At 37.5% G+C, this 22,642-nt stretch overlaps 1 protein-coding gene across 9 annotated transcripts in view; it reads right to left on the reverse strand.

Moving 5' to 3' along the window:
* Window positions 1–22,642, reverse strand: part of Cnot2 (CCR4-NOT transcription complex subunit 2) — a 93,820-nt gene that overhangs the window by 70,727 nt on the left and 451 nt on the right. The window contains exon 1 of one of the 9 annotated variants that reach the window (XM_076920269.1): window positions 22,036–22,265. The exons of the other annotated variants lie outside the window; for them this stretch is intronic. The gene's annotated coding sequence lies outside the window, so the exon portion shown is untranslated. Of the gene's footprint in view, window positions 1–22,035; window positions 22,266–22,642 lie in introns of those variants that run through there. 9 annotated transcript variants of the gene reach the window in all.

Genomic DNA, 22,642 nt, shown 5'->3' on the forward strand with positions numbered 1-22,642 from the left:
GGTTTAAGGCAGGAGAAGAGATGTAGAATGTTTTTGAGAGTGAAGAGAGAGGAGGCAATGGATAAGCAGAGCTGTCAGGCAATGAAGGAAGAAGGAAGCACTTGAGGCTGTGATCCCTCAGACACAGGCAGCTCAGGAATCCAACAACAGTGTAGACAGAGGTCTAGTCAACCAAAGTGTAGTGTAGTGACAGTGAGAGAACAAAGAGTTAAGAGTGTGGGCAGAGATACCGATATGTGGAAGAAGAAAAGTGGGAAAAGGGAGAAGCAAGCAAGAAGGAGGAGGGAGAGAAGGGAAAGAGAAGAGGAAGAGGAGAGTCATCCCTGGCACAACCTCCTCCATGGCAGTTTTTGTTGTTGTTGTTGTTGTTGTTGTTTTGTTTTGTTGAGACAGGGTTTCTCTGTGTAGTCCTGGCTGTCCTGAAACTCACTCTGTAGACCAGGCTAGCCTCGAACTCAGAAATCCGACTGCCTCTCCCTCCCAAGTGCTGGGATTAAAGGCATGCGCCACCCCGCCCGGCTCCATGGCAGTTTTTAGCTCAGGGTCTCTGCAGTTGTTGCTGTTCCAATGATCTCAGCTCAGTTTTTCAATGCCAAGTACCTCCCTAACACTGACATTTCTCCTTAGTTGTCTGTCTTCACAGAGGCCTTCACTTCACTGACCAGTCAATGTCTGAGTTCTGTCCAGTTGTTTTGTCTTCACAACCCTTAGTATCTAAGTCCCTTACAGAGGCTTTGTCTACTGTGCTTACCGCTCTCAAGAACCTACAACATCACACATTTCATACATACTTTACTGAATTAATGAAACACAAATTACACCAAATGCTTTACTGACTTCAACTGCATCAAACACTATTTTCCTGAAAAGGAATGCAATATTAACATTTTGCTATGACAAGAATAAGAACAGCAATGAGAAAGTTAGTTTTTAAAATCTGTTACTGAAAATCTTTTTACTGCCCTTGATATTCTGATGTAGAATAGAAACAGGTCATCATATCCCCCTTGATACAGTGCCAGGCTTTTTACTGCCATTGGTATTCTGACATAGGACCAGGCTTTCTGCGATGACCAGATTTTCTACGAATCACATCTTTCAAGTTTTCCAATTTTAATGCACTTAAAGATGAATACCTTCAAGGTTTAAACACCAGACTCCACTTTTCTTTCCTATTTTAACAGCTGCCTGGCACAACAGATCTTCCCCAATCTCTGCGTCCTTGTGAATGCTATGGTTGTTCCCTTCTTCTACTTTCCCCTTATCATTTAAGAATAAATAGCCAATAAAATCCAAGAGTAATCCTACCTTCCTTGTCAGTAACTGACTTATTAAGGGGCAAAGGAGAAATTACACCTTTATTCTCCTACCACACTAACTGAATGTGGTATTTACTGAATTGAAACACAGGTAACAAGCCCACAGTCCTAACAACTATCTTCACCTGTCATTTTTTTTTTCACCACTGAAACTCGGATATATCCAATCAGTTCAGTTGCTTCAAATCTCAAACTATCACTTACACCAGTTATTAGTATAAACATTACAATGTTTCATTCCACTTTGTGGTAATAAGCATGCCACTGAATATACAATCGCTATTTTAAACCAATATTCTAATATAATAGAACTTTCAGAAGCATATTTATCTTGCACACATGAAGAGTCTGCATGTTTTACCCAAGACCCATTCAAGAAACAAAAAGGGTTAAAATCTTTACAATAAGACAACTTAGGGGATAACTCTCAGAACACAATCCGCTTAAACATCTTGTTTTAAAGATCTATAAATAAATAAATAATATATAACTAGTGGCAGCCAGGTAAAACAGAATCAGAGATTTCTGGCTCAAAATCCAGACTATATCATCTTTGAGCAAGAAAGACTATACTTCCGTGTTTAGGAGGAACAAGGTCTTTAGCCTAAAACTCAAGAGGCAGGCTAGGCTGGCTGACCAACTAGTACCCCCAGAAATGCACTTATCTCCAGCACTGAGATTACAAACCTGCATCACTACACCTTGCTTTAAAAAAACAAAACACTGTGGGGTTTGGGGATCAAATTCAGGTTCTTAAGCACCTCCCCAACTGAGCCCAAGATATACATATAGTCTTCTATGAAACTAACAAGAGAGCTTCACGCTAACTAAAATAGTAATCCTGAAAGTAGAAACTAGCACATACAACCTTACAATTGATGATTCAATACTCCTCTCGGGTGCAACAGGCCACATACACAGAAATCAGAAATAGGAAAGAAAAGCCATACACTACCATGTAAAGATAAATATTTAAACAACACTATAAATTACAAAAAAGAAAGTGTATATGTGTGTATGCATGCATGCTTGCTGAGGACTTTACCAAAGACCGTGGGCATAGCAAGTGTTCTACCACTCAACTAAATAGCCACAGTCATGTCAGGTGGCTAGTTAGACATCGGCAAGCGTGGAGGCTATTGGGGACAGGCCATACCTCATAAGCATCAGCTGGTAAAACCAAGGACTGAACTGTGGACTCAGTACTACATAAGAGTGAAATGTGAGTCATACCTCTGGCCCAGGAGAAGTGACTTTCTGAATTGACCTTAAGGTCACTAGATATCAATCAAAACCTTAAGATTACTTACAGCCAGAGGCCCTCTGATAAAGAACAAATCCAAATAAGACTGTCAACCACATGGACTGAACAAAGCTCCTGGGGAAAGCTGTATGTCGGTATGCAGGCTACAACAATGAACCCTGGGTCAGCATCTACTCTCCTCCTGCTAAGTACATGCTCCCCCATTGGTCTAGGCATCTATGTGTCATCTGCAATTCTTCCCACTGCAATCACAATGACTGGGGGGGAGAGGGGGAAGAGCAGAAATTCTAATCACACTAATGTATATTACTTTTTAATAATAAATTTTAAAGAACTGAATTTGTACCAAAGCTGTCTTCTGATGAATGCAGCTTTAGTAAAACTAACTTCCAAAAGCAAAGAAATTCCTAGAGCGATCTCTGAAAGACCACACAAAGAAATACACCTAGGGATGTAGAGGGTAAGTCATAGTGAAAGACAAAATAAACAGATCAAGAATTAAAAACAAAAAATGTGAAATGCAGGTAAATTAGTACTTTGTGGAAATGTACAATTTAAGTCCTTATAGTTAAAAGACAGATCAAGCCAACTATCAAAAATTACACCTCCTAAAACTACTAAGACAGCAAAATGCATCCAAAGCAAGAAAAGAGAAAATGATAAAGATGGGGGGGGGCACTAAATTAAAACAAATTAAACTATGAAGAAGACAGCATCTAGAGCTTAGCACCTTAAGCAGACTAACAAGTCAGAATTATCAATATCAGGAATGCAGGAAATGCCTGACTCCTGAGCCCCCAGGCACCAAAAAGGATGATAAGAAATACAAGAACTCGTACAAATAGGCAATTTAAATGAAATAACTTTGTCCTTTAAATTCACTGATAAGAGTCTGAATAGCCTTGCATCCACTAGAATTATTTAACTGACTAAAAACAACCACTACCATCCAAGGCTCAGATAGTTTCACCAGTGTATAAAATATTTAAAGATACAATGCATTCCAGAAAATATATAAGGTGGTAATACCTCATTTTTATCACTCTTACACCAAACCAAAGACACTAAATGATGATGAAAAATTCAAATACAAATAAATACACCTATAGAACATATACACAAAAAGATTGACAAAATGTCTGCATATAAAATTAAACAAAATGCCTAGGAGGTCTTCAGAGAAAATAGGCTCATTTAATATTTAAATTTCAATTAATAGAAAAAAGTTATTATTCAAAAATGTTTTAAAGAAAAAGAAATAGTTCTCTCAGGATCATTCTAATGAATATAGCAAAAGAAACTAGCCACATAATTACCGCACATCATCTACTAAATCCCTTTAATCTGGTAAGAATCTTAGTTTGGACCAACCCTTCTCCCTCCCTCTGCAGTTGACCAAGATCTACTAAGGGTAGACAGAGACAGAGTTCACTCCCCGGTCTGCAGTCTACAAAGTACTTCCCTATAGGAGGTTGGTCGGGTGGTGCTATGTATTCAAATGCTAAATCTGTACCCCCAAGATCTGATTGCTGCAAGACCCGCTTTTGTTGTGCAAACACAAGCTTTTGTTGTGCAAATCTTGCTCCCAAATTTAAAACTATTGGTTAAATAAAAAATGGCTACAGCCAATTACTGGGGGGGGGGGCGGGGGGGGAAGGGGAGGGGGAGTAAGAGGAGGAGAGGAAAGAACAAGAGGTCTCCATTAGTCTTGACTGGCCAACATCACCTGCCAGAGTGAAATGGTGGAGCAGAAATAACCCAGGAAGATTCAAACAGCAAGTATTTGGGGAGCACAGTTGGGGAGGTAGCCAGAGTAGCATTAGAGAATTAGATTATGGGTAATCCCCCAGTAATTTTGCAGAGCTAATAAATAAATAAACCATAGTTTGAGTCTCACTCATTTGAAGCTAGACAGGGATACATGTCATTCTATTTTATACTTCCCCAAAAAGAGATGGACAGAATTTCTTTTTTTTGTTTTGTTTTGTTTTTCGAGACAGGTTTCTCTGTATATGTCCTGGAACTCACTCTGTAGACCAGGCTGGCCTTGAACTCAGAAATCTGCCTGTCTCTGCCTCCCAAGTGCTGGGATTAAAGGCGTGCGCCACCACCGTCCGGCTTGGACAGAATTTCTTATGCATGCTTCTATACCATGTTTCAATGGCCTTGATATATGTGAAGAGGCTTGTTTTTACACACGCACCACCTGCCTTCAACCCGCCCCACTCAAACCAGAGAGGTTTCACATATATAAGCAAGATAGGCATAAGCTTGCAGAGTGAGTGGTTCAGGTTCTAGAGAAGCAGAGAACATTGAAACTCTCTTCACAGGAAATAAACTCATCTGGAAAGATGTGTAGGGAAGTTCAAGCCTATACTACACTCAAAAACAAAGAGCATGGTGGGAACCTAAAGGACTAGAACTCGAGGTCAGTTGGTTTACTATAAAGAAAATGACGGGGAAGGATAGCTAGTAAGAGCCTTCTTGGGTTCAGAATAGACACCAAAGACTGGGCAGGGGTAAAAAGAAAACGCCCATCCCAAATTTCAATCAGACTGACAATAATCCTCCTGAGAAACATCAAAACCAACAGCATAATTAGCACAACTAGTGAAGATGGATACCCCGGTGTGATGCCAAGAAATTTAACAGACCTACAAGTGAAAGATACACAGATTACACTGCTGAAAGAAACCACTGTCATCTTAGGATAACCACATTGATATCTCCAAGGTTTCATCCTCCAAAGTATGACATCAAACTCTTTCCAATGCAAAGTGTATAACATTTCATTGAAATAGCACAGCAAAGCCATTAAAGTGGAGAGAAGCCCAGAAAGAGGGAGGAGCAGTGTGTACAGAGATACTACCATATACTAAATATCTGGCTCTCCAGACTACAAAAGCATAGAGAATAATACACAAGGCAAAAAGCAGCCCAGTGTCAGACTCAACAGAGAATTCCAAGTAACCATCATAAATATGGTCAGTAATTCAGGGGACCCATTAAAGACTTAGGAATGATGGATGACAAAACCCCATCAAATAGTTATCTTTCAAAGAGATTTTAAGCCTGGCTTAGTGGTTGCTTTTCAGATACAAGTTCCCTTATTTTTCTTATTTTGTCAAATTGTAATATAATTACAAACACTTTCCCCTTCCCTTTCATCCCTCCAAGGTGCCCACATACCCCCTCCTTGCTCTTTCAAATTCATGACCTCTTCTTTCATTAATTGCTACTATGCACATACATGTGTACCAATATATACACAAATATTCCTAAATACAACCTGCTCAGTCTATATAACACTACTCACATGTATGTTTTCATGGCTAACCATCTGGTATTGGGAGCCAGTTAGTGTGCTCTTCCTGGAGAAGACTTTCTCTCAGCATTCCTTGGTTACCCGTAGTTCTGTGTCTGTCTGAGGCTTCTTGGACCTTTCTGCCATGCACTTTGCATGTCTATCATTGCTGCCCTTACTCAGCTCATGTGTAGGCAGTCATGTTGGTGAGTGAAGCATGTAGCTTCAACCTTACTGGGAGACACAACCCCACCGGAAGAAAGCTCTTCCAGTCTTTCTGTCCCATCTTCTACAGTGCTCCCTGAGCCTTAGGTGAGTGTTTTAGGTGTGTCCACTGGGACTGGACTCACAGCTTTCCACTTTGACTAGTTGTGCCTTTCTGTAGTGGTCTCTGTCTATTAAAAAGAGAAGTTTCCTTGAGGACGACTCTGATTCCAGTTTTAATGAGATCCAGACATAAGAATTGGATTAAAGGCCTTTCTAGACTAGGCAGTGAGTTCATGGTCACTCTGAGCAACTGAATGAAACCTTGCTTCAATTAAAAAAAAAAAAAAAAAGTAAGAGAAGGCTGAAGATACAACTTGATAATGGAGTGTTTGCCCAGCATGTGTGAAGACCAAGATTCAATCCCCAAATTCAAATCCCCAGTACTACCAAACAAATAAGCAAACAAACACCTAATTCAACATTTGATTTTTTAAAAAACGGAGGAAAAAGGAGACATAGAGCTGACAAGGGTAAAGAAAGGGGCTCGTGCTAGCAAACTATGAAATCCGAGGAAATGGACAAATTCTTAAAGCATCAGGCTATCAAAATTGACAGAAAAAATAAGACAGTCAAAACTAGACCCATCACAAGAGACTGCATTAACAACAGTAAATTTTCAACAGGGAAGGCACACGCCTGGAAGGCTTGAGTGATAGAAGAAAAAATTTAGTATCACCTCACAAACTATTCAAAACAAAGAACTACCCAGAAGCCTTCTCACTAGCATTACTATCCAGTCACAACCACTACTAGCATCACAAGGAAGGAAACTATAACTACGATGTGAATATGAACAACAAACTAGATGGGGTTATCCCAGAAACAGGACTTGCTCAACAATATACAATATCAAGCAATTTAATGTACACTTTTAAATAAAGGACAAAACTCACACAGTCATCAAAAGATATAGAACTGTAATACTACCACTTGTGAAGCAAAGGCAGTAGGAGAGCCAGGTGAAGATACACCCTGGGTGGATACAACAAGATCCAGTTTGTAAATCAAAACCAGATCTAAAACCAAACCAACAACAAAAGCTTCCATCCAAAAGGGACATCCTTGAATCAGTAAAAAGTATTTATGAAAGAAAGGGAATGGGGAGTGCTTACCACTAAGCCTGAGGAGCCAAGTTTGGTAGGATCACTAAGGCAGTAGAATGGATTCTGGCAAATTGTCCTCTAATCTGCCCGAGAGCCTGGAGGCATAGATGTGGCCACACAAACAAAAGCAATGCTTCTTTAGAGTTATGGTAAAAAAAAAAAAAAAAAGAAAAGAAAAAGAAAGCATAGTCAGAAGCATGAGTGGTAAAATACTGAATGTTTTCCTTCTAAAAAACGGGATGGAGAGAAGGCTGTCCACTCTTGCCACTTACATTCCACCCTGTACTGACGATCCCAGACAGAATCATTAGACAACAGAATGAAATACTAAGTGGTCAGTCTGGAGAGGAGGTGATAGCCTCTAGTCACAGATAGCATCACTGGATCTACAAAAAATGCTAAGGTGCTCACTAGAACAATGATTTCATAGCAGTTTCATAGCAGTGTGGAGTTTCATAATCTTTAACTTATCAAGTGGCTTAAATGACGAAGTTCAATGGGATACAAGGCATATAAACCAATATATAAGAATCACATTTTCATGTAGCAATAATGAACCCAAAAAAGAAAGCAATTCCATTTCCCAAGCATCAGAAATTAAAATACTTATATTTAATGCACAAAAATTATACTCTGAAAGCTGCAAAAAACAATGGAAAGCCGGGCGGTGGTGGCGCACGCCTTTGATCCCAGCACTTGGGAGGCAGAGGCAGGCGGATTTCTGAGTTCGAGGCCAGCCTGGTCTACAGAGTGAGTTCCAGGACAGCCAAGGCTATAGAGAGAAACCCTGTCTCGAAAAACAAAAAAACAAAACAAAACAAAAAAAACCCAACAATGGAAAGAAATTGAAAAACTGTATCAAAGAAAGCCGTCCAAGTCTGAAGATGAGAAGTAGCAATGCACCCAATGATGTACAAACTGCCCAGTATCGCTCCAGCTGGCTTCTCAGCAGAAGCAGACAAGCTAATCTTAAGAGTCAAATGAGACTTCAATACTGATCAAAATTAGTATTGGGAGGAAAAATTATCTTTGTGTGACTACAACTATGCTATAAACCTTGTACACGTTTTACTAACGGATACCTTCTCATAACTTAGGCATAACTGTTGAGTGTAGTAACCCAAAGCCTAGATATTTTAACATACTTCTGACTTTTTTTTAAAAAGTAGCTCAGCCATGAAAAAAAGTAGTGTATTTACTGTTCCAAACAGAAACTCATTTGAAAAGCATTTCAGGGACCAGTTAAAACAGTACTAACAAACAAAATACAATCCAACATTAAGTAAGTACAATATGGAATACTATTAATTTAAAAAAAAGGCTTATTAAGCAAAAAGTCATGAAACAATATATCAGCTACAACTTCATCCATTGAAAGCCTCTTTAAAAAAAAAAAAAAAAATTCCCACCAACAAGAAGGAAATTAGTGATTTCCTACATTATGAACGAATACTGACTAGAATCACTCAACTTTACAGGTGACAGAAATGTTCAGTATTTGAGCCACAGTGATATTTACACAGGTATATACAGGTAATTTTACACAGGTTTTAAAAAAAAAGATCATTTAAATAGTGCCTGATATAATATATAAACTCCCTCAAAAATTTAATATAAAGCTAAAAAAAATCAGTTCCTATGGATTATGAATCAGAAGCAATGAGCTTTAAAAGAGAAAGAACTTATATAAAGACATTTTACCAAATCCTTGTACTAACATCAACTTCCTTCTTACAAAAGGCTTAGAATGATAACTTTGACAGAAATCAACACTAAATTGCTTTGTCTTAATTACCTGGTACTCTTAGTTTAAACTTTTATTTAATCACCTAGTTTCTTTACTAACCTGTAATTTCTCAGTATGAGATTTAAGTCAGGTATGGACTCTGAAATGTTACACACACACACAATGATTTCTTAATCACATTATATCTTGCTGCTCAACTTGAACCATTTCTATTGTACAGTTTCTTTTTACTTTACAATGGTCTGAAAGTGATACACATTAAAGCAAAAGACATGCTCCCAAATCTGAATTTTCTTTTCCCAGACAGCATGCTGTGCTCCAGCTCTCTGGCAGCAGCCCAGGGGCAGTTCCCAGCCAGTCATGGCATCACAAGCTCTATCCATAGCTCTATGTGGCAGAGAACTAACTAGTCTACTGCTAAACTAGGATGCTCAGGAGATAAAGTGTCTTAAATGCATTTTTGACTACATATTTTCAACTTAGATTTGCTAATGCAAAGCCCCATTAAAAGTTGAGGACTATTTCTGCTAGTTCCAGTAGAATTTTTAGCTAACCATGAAAGTGAGACTTGAACTAACTTTGTAGAGTAACCAACAGGGAGGAGGTGTAAGATTACGTACCCACAGAGGGCCAAGGTCTTTATGGTGCCTTACAGGTCTTTCATCTGATAGTCTCCCAATTTCCCATTCTAATCATTCTCTTCCTTTCTTACTACACTTCAGTCAGTCTTGTTATTTTTTAAATCATAAGACATCTAGAATACTCCTGTGGTAATATTATCTGTTCTTTGTTGCTGTCCCTTCCTAAAAGGTCTTTCACTTGGATAAATACAGAACCATTCCTTCACAGGCTTCCCCATTCACCCTCTGAGAGAAAGACACGGACTAGTCTGTTACCTATAGATCCTCCATATACCTTTGATTTTGTTTGCTTCATAATGTGATCACCAACCACCACAGTCTATGCTGCGCACACTTATATTCTGTTAGAACAGTACCTGACACAGAAAAGGAGTTAAAATAATATTTACCCAAGTTAAGTCACTTGGCTTTGACCCACCCCTAACAAGGCAAGCCACTCATTCCAAATATAAGCAGGTATCAAACTGGCTTTGAAGTCCTCCAAAAACCCTAAGCTGAATAATGAAAACCGGACTCTGATTTTAGCAACTTTCACTACATTTTCCATTAATAGTTGATACAGCAAACTACTCAAAATGTTTCTTGGAACTTCTATAAAGTTAAACTTTCCCATTAAAACTACTTGAGCAATGTTTGAGCAGTGTTTCTGTATTTAACCTCATGACATATCTGTGATATTCAATAGCTCCCTCTCCTGAACCATAATGGTGCTCAGTTGGGAGCAGGGCTAGGATTGCAGCCTGGCATTATTATTCTATATTCTTATTGATGAAGCTAAGGAATACTCGCAGGAAAAGGACTATAATTTGTTTAACAGATTATAAAATTTAAAAGAATTTTAAAAATTAGAAAATGTGAATTTAAAAATTATTTGTTTTAAAATTTAGGATAATTTTATACAACCATATTCAGTAGACAATTCATACATAGTTGGTATAGTATGAATTGGCAAAATTGATGTAAGGAAAAAAATTATCAGGACGCTACTTAAAAGGTTGTTGAAATGCCTTTCATACAGTCAACAAATTACTTTTGGGCCCTTATGAGGTTTCAAATATACCCATTAGTACACACGACTGCTTTAGGGCTGTGGTCTATGGCTCCACAGTAGAGAGGACCTGCCTCACATGGAAAGCCCTTGGTTTGATCCCCAGCACTACAAATACCTAGATGATGCCAAACAAACTGCTTGGTCCCTAACTAGGATCCAGTGGTGGTGCACTGAGAGGCAAAAATTTTAAGGTAATGACTAATTTGCATGTTAGGTTTTTCCAATAAGAGATGCTCAGTTGCTCAAGTCTATGTCAGTATTCCAAAACATAAAGTCGCAAGCACTTCAGAACCCCAGCACTCTGGATAAGGGAAATTCACTAAACTGCTGAGTGCTAAAAAGAAAAGAGATTTATTAGGAAACTGTTACCTACATTTCTGAAGGTATAATGCACATTATATAAAGTATGATACACACATGCACACTGCTACACATACATTATTTACTCCTCTTAACTAATCTTCCAAATTGCCTACATTACGTATTACTTGATCAGGCAGGAAAAATAAGACTACAGTACCCATACACACTTGGTGGTAACAATGCTTGCCCCACTAAATAGCTAAGTTGACCCTTGGAGAGACTGTCCTTTCCCTCTTTTCCTACCATTATCTTCTACCTCCTCTAGAAGTACTGCCATCATTACTCTACTCTGTGCCTTCTTCAGCATTGACCTCAGTTTATTTACAGCATGTAAAAGTTTTTAAAAATCAATGCTTAACAGTTATCAATTCATAATGAAGCAATAACACACTTCTGCCCACACCAAAAAACACCCTCTAAACTTACGAGACAGATACATTACAAACTTCTCCTTCAAAGTAAACCACACAACTCCAAATCAGCATTCTCTAAGAAAATATATATAAGAACACTTAAAATTGTCAACTTGAAAGGTTGAAATTAGAAAATTTATTCTTTTCCTGACTCACCTAAAACATTTAGAAGTATTCTGACTCAACTACTGTATGACTTAACCTCTCCAAATTTCAGTTTTCTAAGTTTTCAAATGTAGGTAAGCAACAGTAGTTACCTCACAGAGGTTTTATTTTTATAAATATTTTAAAAATAGCATTTAAAGTTGTCAAAAAAGCAAAAATGCTTGTATATTCACTACATTTTTTATGTCTTGACATAGAGATTATTTGTCCTAGGCTGGCATATACAATTAAAAATTAGACCTCATTAATATACTGTGGATCTTAAACTATCCAAATAATTAATTCCTAGTTAATATCCATGAATTAAACAAAGCCGTTTAGCCTTTTTTTTAAATGTGTGCAATAATCTTTCCTTAGACTAAACAGGGTCCACATAAACAAACAGATGATGTTTGGGCACACTGACAGTCATTAGCAAAACTATCAAAATTATAAAAAGGTGCATTTTGACCAGGATTTACAGGTAAAATTATATTAAGTTTTATAAATATATCTTATAAATTTGAGACATGTTCTCTTTTATTTTATATTCTCTCTCTAGGTTAAAAAAAAAACTTTGATTTGAGATTTCCATTTCTGAAGTTTGAGTATTTCTTCTCCTAACACTGTAAGATGCAGCAGTCAGACATCCTAATGAGCATGTGAAACTAGCTTCTCTCCAAGAGGAGACTGAAAGCAGAGCCTTTGCTCTCAACTCACAGCATCATTTTCCAAACCCTGGGATTCATTTTCCTACTTTGCTACTACAGCTATTTGGTACTATTCTGTTTTCCTTATATGGTATTTATTTTTAATACTCCCAAACTCTCAGCACACAAAAGAAGTCTTCAAGATTTAAGAATAAAAGTCAGTATAAAGTATTCATGTATATTACACATACATACAAGGACTGTACCCAATAGTTTCAAGCCACTGCACTGAGAGGCTCAAGGCTCTCGTTGTAAATGATGGCTTTTGCTGGGTGGGATAAGGAGAAAAACAAGCACAAGAAAATGTGTGACCAACAGTAAGGGACATAAATTCACTTCCAAAGAACAGTCAGGACGTGTATTCCTCAAGAAGGCAGGCTTATGTTAAATAACATTCAAATACAAAGTACCAGCACTTTAGCATGCAAAAACACACATACACTGTCAAGTGCCTTACTAAGATGAATACTTCTAAATAGCCTTGCCTCTCCAATAATCTCCAAATTTCCCTCTCTCAAAGTCCATCAGCTGGATATTTAAATAAACAAAATTCTTGAATGGTAAAACTAATTGAATACAACAGCATCACAGAGTAACATGAGTGATAACACAACCACTCACCTAAGAAAACTAGTCTCCATACAACTAACTCACTGAGGAGTCATCACCACATTAACATTCGACATGCTCCAAGTTAACCAAGTTCCCTTCCTTTCCCAGTAGCCATCAGCAGTCCTGGGAGACAACACCCTACTGATACACTGTGACTCCAATACTAACGGATTTGCTCTAATCCATAGCTAATGCAACTCACAGTGCCAAGGCTAGAACCCATCTTCTAAGTGTAGAGTCTTTCCAGATAGTACTCCTCCATTTCCACTGGGTGTATACTATCTCCTAGATACACGCTAGATATACTCAAGTCAAAACCAATTAGAACCTTTCTTCACGTCTTTTATGTGCCCTGAATTGTGCAAAGTGCTTGAGAGAGAGCAATGCTAAAATGAAAGTGTATTTCCTCAAAGACTACACATCTCAGTTATCCAGTGTCATCTAAACAAAATTCCTAGGGAAAAAAGTATGTCTAGAGCATAAAAGTAAGACTGTATGTATTCTTGTTTACTACTGAGGACTCAATACAGTTGTTTAGTTACAATCTGAAGTAACTGTAGCTAGTTCTCATCTGTCTCAGAAGATTCTTCAATGTAACAAGTACTTCCAAAAAACCCAGACAAACAAAACACAGTACAGGAACTTTCAGTCTTTTCTTCAACTCTGTGAGGTAACTAACTACTGTTGCTTACCTACATTTGAAAACTTAGAAAACTGAAATTTGGAGAGGTTAAGTCATACAATAGTTGAGTCAGAATAGTGACTAGTTCTAGAGATTTTTGAAAACCCACTTAAAAGTGTTATGTTAATTAGCATTCAAGTTTTGTGCTCCCAAAGTTAAGTGTGTTCTTTCCATCTATATAAAAAGTTTGAATTGTGTCTTTGCCTTATATGTAACACAGTAAGTTCTCCGAAAGATAAAAACGACCAAATTTCAAACTCCTTAACAAAACCTTTGCTAACATTAGCACAAAATAATTTGTCCAAAAGAGATAATACAATCTTTCAAAACTGACGTACTATGGATTTTTTTAATTTTAAAATTGCTTGAACCAAAGATTTAATCACTCCCACTGTTTAAGAGGGGAGGAGAAAGGACCATTTAAAAATTGGTCTGTCAGTCCAAGCTTCAAGGTTAAAGATTTAAAAAAGAAAAGGCCTCTTACATGATGACTGACTACATCATACCTTCAGCTAACCTATATGTAATCTCAGAATTCTATTAAGAACTACAGAGTTGGCAGTGGTGACACATGCCTTTAATCCCAGCACGTGGGAGGCAGAGGCAGGTGGATTTCTGAGTTCGAGGCCAGCCTGGTCTACAGGAGTGAGTTCCAGGACAGCCAGGGCTACACAGAGAAACCCTGTCTTGGAAGAAAAAAAGAACTACAGAGGACTATCCTATCACTCTCCCCCCCACTTTATGAAAGCCAACTCACCCTTCAGAACCTAGACAAGCATCATGTCCCTGAAACCAACTAACTAACAAGGCTGTTCTCTCCATCCTACAGTGTTGTAAAGCATGCACCACAAAACCCATAAAGGCTGAGAAATTATTCAGTGCAAGCATAATAGTGTGGGGCCCACAGTAACAATTGCTTAACTACTACACAAGGGGGCCTTATTAAACATGAAAACACCACAAAGTTCTAAGGAACACCAGTGATCTAATACCACAAAATTAAAACCCTTTATATAATAATAAATATTTTCATTATTCTTAGGAGATGCAAATCAGGTCATTTTATATTTGTCCTCCAATATACTTTTCTCTAATACAGACTGATTCCAATTCTGTCAGATCTAAACATTTTTTCAAGGCCTCTTCATGAAAAGCATTGCCCACTCCTCACACATCCTGCTAAAACTTGTTAAAACTTACAGGATTTACTCTTACATCTCTTACAACAGGATCATATCTTAGGCACTCTTTCCTGGTGAGAATTCACCTCACTTATGCAAAAAGCATCATTGTCCACAAAATGTATTCTCAAAGCATGGACAATTTGATCCCACTTGAAGGCATTCTCCTCCGTCTTCCTTCATCTTTCACTAGGTTCTGGGTGGTTTTCTCCTCTTATACTTCTGTTTAAATGATCCCACACAACTCAGGTCCTCTCAATACTGCATAATCTCATTTCACCAACAGCAGTCAAACACTGTTTCCTACCCTCCTTTATTGTCAACAGCTCTAACATTCTGAAATTCCTTGTTTGATTTTTTTCTTCTAATGCTAATCAAAACATTAGCTTAAAGGTAGATACTTCTATAGAGCCTTAACATATACCCAGGATTAATATCTAACACTGAACAATCAAATATTTCCTTCTCTCCATCTCTGTCTCTCTCTCTCTCTGTCTCTCTCTCTCTCGCTCTCTCTCTCACTCTCTCTCTCTGTCTCTCTCTCTCTCTCTCTCTCTCTCTCTCACACACACACACACACACACACACACACACACACACACACGGAAAACATCTAGAATGCCAATCTAGAAAAAAAAATTAATGTGAACAATTTCTGTTAATCTTTTTAAAAAGGAAATTTACATCTACAGAAGAAAAGGAAAAATCTTAACTCCTTCAAAACAAAATTTTAGGATCAGAAGCAACCTGGGAGATTAAGCTCAATGGTTTTCAACCATACTCAGAACGAAGTGTTTCCACAAAATCCCTGAAACATTGGTCACCATTCTTTACACATATGAAAACATGACTTTACACACATGCATGCATGTGCATACACATGTGCATACACGAACACACACATGAACACACAAAATTTCAGGCTGAATTTGAACACTTTGGAGGCTGTTAACTCAGATGCATACTGGTTTTGCTGTAGACCTTAGTGTTTGCCTGTCATGCCTAAGAATAAGCCTCAAACTTCTAAGACAATACAGATCAAAATGGTTATAGCTTATTTAGTTTCTCACCATACACGCATACTCATATAAAAATCATACAAAAATACCTAAAACCTACATCCTCAAAGCACTACTTTGTGAATACAAAATTACGGCTAAGCTCAAGACCTATCTACCCAGCACATCATCTCTCAGAACTGCACACTAGGGAAATCCATAAAATGTGTCACCAAAAACTGATTGCTACTGCCTAGTCTCATTTTAATATTACTTATAAAGTCTTCAGTGCTTCTCAATGCATGTTTATAATTTTTTTTAAAACATGAGCAGCTGCTGAATATTGTCAGGGCATCCAACTTGAAACAGAAATTTGCTGCCACTCTCGAACTTCTTATCCTAAATTTACAAGATGACCACATAAAAACTAACCTGTCTACTTATACATACAAAACTTGACAGACCATATTTTCTTAAAGTAATACTAAAAATAAATGGGAAAAAAATGAGATTTTTGAGTGCAGACTGATGAAAAAGACCTTTGTATTTCCTTATTTCTAACATTAGTCTTAACAGCCTATATATATATATATATATATATATATATATATATATATACATACACACACACACACACACACAATTTGTCTCTAAAAATGCCAATGTTAAAATTTAAACTACTTTTAACTTAAACACCAAGGTGACAACCATACAAAACTAAAATAGTGTAAAAGTGCTTTGCAAACTGTTATTTTTAAAATATGAAATAGTAAAGTCAAACAAATTAAATTTTTTTTAATAACATGGTAAATTTAATACTATTTTACTGATCCATGAAATGTAAGTAAAAAACAAACTAAACTCTGTATGCAGGAGAATCAAAATTTACAATGTAAAACGACATAAAAGCTCTTTCCTGGCAGACATGACACAAAACCAAATGTTCCTCTCCCAAACACACTATATAATCAGTCATTACATTTTGTCCAAATGCTTTTACATAATGGAGCTATATTTCTCTTTCTCTCTCTCTCCTTTTTTTTTTTTTTTTGTTTTTTTTTGTTTTTTTTTGTTTTTTTTTGTTTTGTTTTTCAAGACAGGGTTTCTCTGTATAGTCCTGGCTATCCTGGAACTCACTCTGTAGACCAGGCTGGCCTCAAACTCAGAAATCTGCCTGCCTCTGCCTCCCAAGTGCTGGGATTAAAGATGTGCGCCACCACCACCTGGCGGAGTTATATCTCTAAGGGTTTATCAGGATGTATCAGGATGTTTGGTGAGGAAAAGGGCAAGTCTGTTCAGTACTACCCAAACTGCCTAAATATACAACAAAGCTTATCATTCCTTGACACAGCAAAAAAATTAAGAGTAGAAACTTACTTTTCTTTTCCCCTTTAAGAGATTGTCTCAATCCCGGTTGGTCTGGAACTTGCTATGTAGATTAGACTACCCTCAAATTTACAGAGATCTGCCTGCCTCAAAGGTGATTTCCTCACCACAACCAGCTAAGTGGAGATCTATTTTCACATTAATATCCTTCAATCTAGCAAAAACAGAGAGAGAGAGAGCATCCTGAGTACTAGATCAAATTCTCACATATCATGAATATGTATATATTCAAAGGAGTTATATATCTTTAGTAACTCAAGTCTCTGGAAGACACTAAGCAAGAGAAGGATTTCTATTTTCCACTAAATGCCTAAGAGTAAGCCTGGAACTTCTAAAACAATACAGATCAGAACAGTTATAGCTTATTTAATTTCTCACCAGGCATGCATGTTCATACAAAAATCATAAAACCTACATCCTCAAAGCACTTTGTGAATACAAAATTAACGGCAAAGCTCAGAGCATCTATCCACCCAGCACATCATCTCTCATGATTGCCCTGGAAATCACTTATCCTGTTTCTGTTTTCTGTATCTCTAAAATGGACCCAAAAAAAAGCTGACTCGTAGCTTTAAGGGTCTCTCACTCAAACCCTGGAGAGCTAAATTAGTTCTCAAAAGTTTAGCCTCTGAACAGGACATGGAGGTACAAGCCTGTAATCCCAAAGCAAGTTACAGACAACCAGGGCTACATAGTGAGACCTTGTATCAAAAATGCAAAACAAATATATCATATGTTAACATTTCTACATCCAAGTACAAGAAAATTGAAGTGAGATATTGTTTGGTCAAGAGAACAATTCTAGCTGAAATGTGCCAGATATATTTTAAAAGCCAGATTTAAAGATGTGTTAAAGCATCCCACCTAACTTCCTAAAAACTATGATATTCAAAATAGACGTTTATATGATCAATATAGCTCAGAAACAGAACACTTGCCCAGTACCTGCCAAGGTCCTGGGCTTGATTCTCAGCATATCAAAAACAAAACAAAAGACTAGATAGAGAATTCCACCTCTGTAGGTAGAAGAAAAATAAACAAAAAGAATCTAGTATCAAATGGCTTCAATTTAGCAGGTCATGGCTAAGTATTATAAATGCCATTACCTTCTAAGTACTGCAAGTTACCTTCCACTAATACCTATGGCCACGCAAAGCACAGCTAGAAATACAGATCCAAATACCCCATTCAAAAGCAGAACAATGTTAACACTGTATTACTAATATTCTTCTGCAAGGCTTCACACCAACTCTATACACAGTTCTCAATAAGCTGGTTACCTATTTTCCAAAAAGTAAAGCAGTAAGTTAAGAATAAAAAAACAAAAAACAAAAAAAACAAAAAAACAAAAAACAACAACAAAAAAAACTCTAAAAAGAGATTCAAGAAACAACTAAGCCAGCAACTGTTTTGCTTGAAGCATATTTCTTGAGAATCTAACTACTATACATTACAGAAAGCATGTAAATGTGACCAAGACAAGAGTCCTGTCTTGCTCATGCTCAGACCTGTAAAGGTCATGGTGGAGGAAAGATGAAATATAAATTAAGATCCATGGCGACATACTTAGTAATGATCAGGCAGAGGATTGGGGGAGTCAGAAAAGATTTCATGAAGAAACTGACATAGACCAGTACTTAACTCAAACATCCAGAGCCATGCATGCAAACACAGGCTTCTGAATGAAAAGACACACGTTTGGAGTTAAGGAGCAACCAAGTTCAGAACAGGTAACTCAATCAAAATGCACGCAGACCCTGAGTTTGATCATATATAAAAATGTGTCCAGCAAAGGAAAACTTTGTATTTTTTCTACACACTTGAGTTTTTTCATCTGCATGTTGTATAAGCCATGCACACATCCCAAAGGACAGACAATATGGACCGTTTTATCACTTCATGATGCAGCACCCCCCCCCCCGAAGTTATATGCCGACTATCTTCACTTCAGGAAAAAAGCTGTCAGAAAACGTAGTAAGAATTCTATTTCTAGAACATCCTTGATGACATTGATGAATAAGCTATATCAGCATGATTTGTCCTAAGAACTGAAAAATTTTAAGTAGAAATCAAAGGACACCACGCAGAATAACTACAGAAGCAAGAAAAAAAAAAGAGTAATACTACTTAAAGAGTTTAATAAACTGATGCAAGGTAAAGATTTTTAAATAATTTTTAGAACCTAAACCCAAATATTCCTTATAGTTCCTTAAATGTAAATTTTACAAAAGATACCAACTGGACACAGCCTTTTCCCCATATTGAAAATGTTACAATGAAATTGAACTCCTTCAAATATCAAAGGTAGAAATCATTCTTGGTCAGAAGACCGGTCACCTGAACCAACATGAGCTACTTCTATCTACTTCTATCATAGCACTAGATCTGATCCATCACTATAGGCAAATCCACTCAAATTACAGTACAACTCTGATTAGTTCTGCCTCTAAAACTGCCCAACCTCTGGTACCTTGACTTACTGTGTTTTTTGTTACAAAATCCAGTAGAGGGGCTGGAGAGATGGCTCAGCAGTTAAGAGCACTTGCTGCTCTTCCAGGGGACCTGAGTTCAGCTCCTAGCCTCCCCTAGCCTCCACCAGCCTCCATCAGGTGGCTCACAACTAACTCCAGCTTCAGAGCCACTGAACCCTCAGAAGATACTCACACTCACATACACATTATTCACATGTGAGCACACATATGAACACACCTACACATAATTCTTAAAAACACCACTAAAGAAAATTGTACTTAAGAGAATCTCTTCCTAAAACTATCACTGTTCACATAACCCTTCCTCCAGTGTCTGCTCAAACATATGGATCTACAGCCTGCTTTTAAATGTGTGTGCCAAACTGAACTCTCCTTTTTTAAATTTTTTATTTTATGTGGCTATTTGTGAGAACAATTTAGGGGAGATGATTTTCTTGTTCTACCATGTGGGTCTCTCAGATCAAATTTTAGTCATCAGACTTGGTAACAAATGCCTTTATCCAGTCAGCTATGTCATTCATTTGACAGCTAAAATTTTAATCAAGATACTACTACTTAACATCACTTCAAAAGACCACAAAATTGTACATTGTTATTTTTACTGGTTTATTACTATCTCCTCATACTCTATTTACATACAAATATCAAACTTTTTTTTTTTTTTTGGTTTTTCGAGACAGGGTTTCTCTGTGTAGCCCTGGCTGTCCTGGAACTCACTCTGTAGACCAGGCTGGCCTCGAACTCAGAACTCTGCCTGCCTCTGCCTCCCAAGCACTGGGATTAAAGGCGTGCGCCACCACCGCCCGGCCTATCAAACTTTTCTATTAAGCAAATTTGTCCATTAAAAAAAACTATACTATCCCATGGAGTGTGAAAAAAAATTCTATAATGATCCATTAAAGTTTAATTTTTGCTAATATAAGCACCTACTTAAGAAATAAGTAAAACAGTGTTACTAGTATTTCTAACTTACCAGCAATATAAAATATTTATTTCTGAAGTTTTAAATAAACCTAAGGCATCTCTGAAAAACCAAAAAGCACCCACCTTTATATAGGGAAAATAAAGGTAATTATTCATTTTGGGAGCATACCATTTGGAGTTTGATTTCATTTTCAAATCAAATAGCTCTCAAATGGCTAGGATAAAAACCAGTCACAGACATCAATCTGCTTCATTTTCCACCGAACAAATTTATTTTTAAGCAGTTTAGAAACAGAATTTTCCAAAGGCTGTGTTTACTGATATGTTAATGTGCAGCTGACTCTCAGCCTCTAGCATCTGGTAAGGTTACAGGTATCTCTAGACTGTATCTTAGAACCAAACTGCTCTGCCAACACATAACTACCTTAACTTCTGTGTATTAATAAAGCGTTAACAAGAATGCAAAAAAGTCAAAAATACAGTTTTTATTTCTCGTCTAGAGTTAAAAACTAGTTACAAAAAAAGTCACTTTTCTAAAAAATGAAAAGGTTCCACTTTAAAATTAAGGATCTTGCAAAGTCAGCAAAAATGAAAAGTGGAAGAAATTGTGTATTTTGCACTTTTCCTTTAGCTTTAAGATAACAACTGACTAGACAGGAGAGCACAAGGGTCCGTATTAATGATCTTGGACCATTAAGAAAACACAACAAAGACACAAAACCTGAACACAGACAAATATTTGAATGAAGACAGCCATTTCAATGTACTGAATTTTTAAACACTTCCAACTTGGAATAAAAATACCTTAGAAAACTACAAAGGTGACTTGAGAAGGAACTGTTGTTGAATATACCAAGCATAACCAAACATAAACCGTTGTGAAAGTTTAAATTTCTATCCCACTCTCTCCATATAAATTAACCCTACTTATTTGTCTGGAAAGGGAAATAAATCTATAGGAGCATGATTCCATCTCCCTAAAATCTCTCACTATGGAAAATAATAAAAAATGTATTCCGTTTTGAACATTAAATGTCTACCTTGTGAACAGATTTGGTTAACTCAGTATCATACTTTCTACCATTTGCCAAGAATCTAAGGATCATAGTGCTGTATTTTATTAGGAACTGTCCAGATGATTAAAGAGAAATCTTTGACTAAAGATTTAATGAAAGTGAAGCAAAACACTCTTAACACTTGTTTTTCCAGACGTTGAAAAGTGGAGATGTCCCCTTGGATTTCCAAGAAAGTGGTACCCATGTGTAATAATTTTTTTTTTTTTTTTTTTGGAAGTAATAACCTACTAATGGGGTCTAAAGTAAATGCAAATAACAAAACCTTAGAAATGATTTTACAAAAAGAAACTTTCAACTAGATTTCCCTAAGGGCCTACAGATAACAAGAATTATAAGCTTTCTCCTGAGCAAACAGTACCTCAATTAAGAACTACCGGGTTTCTTTTAACCCAACTTATTTCTTCTATGAAACTTTTGAAGTGAAGACCTAAAACAGCCAAAGGTAGGAAAGGGCCCGGCGGAAGTAGAAAACAGGACTTGCAACTTCACAGTGTCTCCGGTTCCTCCTCCGCCGCCCCAGGACCATCCGAACTCAAGTCTACACCACTAGAGTAGCTTCCCTCGCCGGGTACGGTGGCAGCAGCAGCATCTTAGTTGCTCTCCTCCCTCCACCTTGCAAGGCCCTTCGGTATCTCAGGGCCTGGAGGCTCCTGAGGCCCGTTAGCCAGTGCGATGTGCCCATCGTACACAAAAAAAAAAAAAAAAAAAAAAAAAAAAAAAAAAAAAACCACACAAGTGGCGGAGGATGCGAGTGTATTGCCAGAATGTAAAGCTTCAAGGACCGGCAGCTACTGGGAACGTGGCAGATCCGTCTAAAGCGGCCGGGGCTCCTCGGATGCTGCCGCTGCCGCCTTCTCTCCTACCCCAGGAAGCAGCTCGGCGGCAGAGGCTGCTCCGCGCCGGCGGGAGCCGGGGAAGCGGAGTGCGGGGAAAGCCCCGCCGGGGGCAGCCGGGACCGGGCCTAG

The sequence above is a fragment of the Arvicanthis niloticus genome, chromosome 22, assembly GCF_011762505.2.
Source record: "Arvicanthis niloticus isolate mArvNil1 chromosome 22, mArvNil1.pat.X, whole genome shotgun sequence".
NCBI lineage: Eukaryota > Metazoa > Chordata > Mammalia > Rodentia > Muridae > Arvicanthis > Arvicanthis niloticus.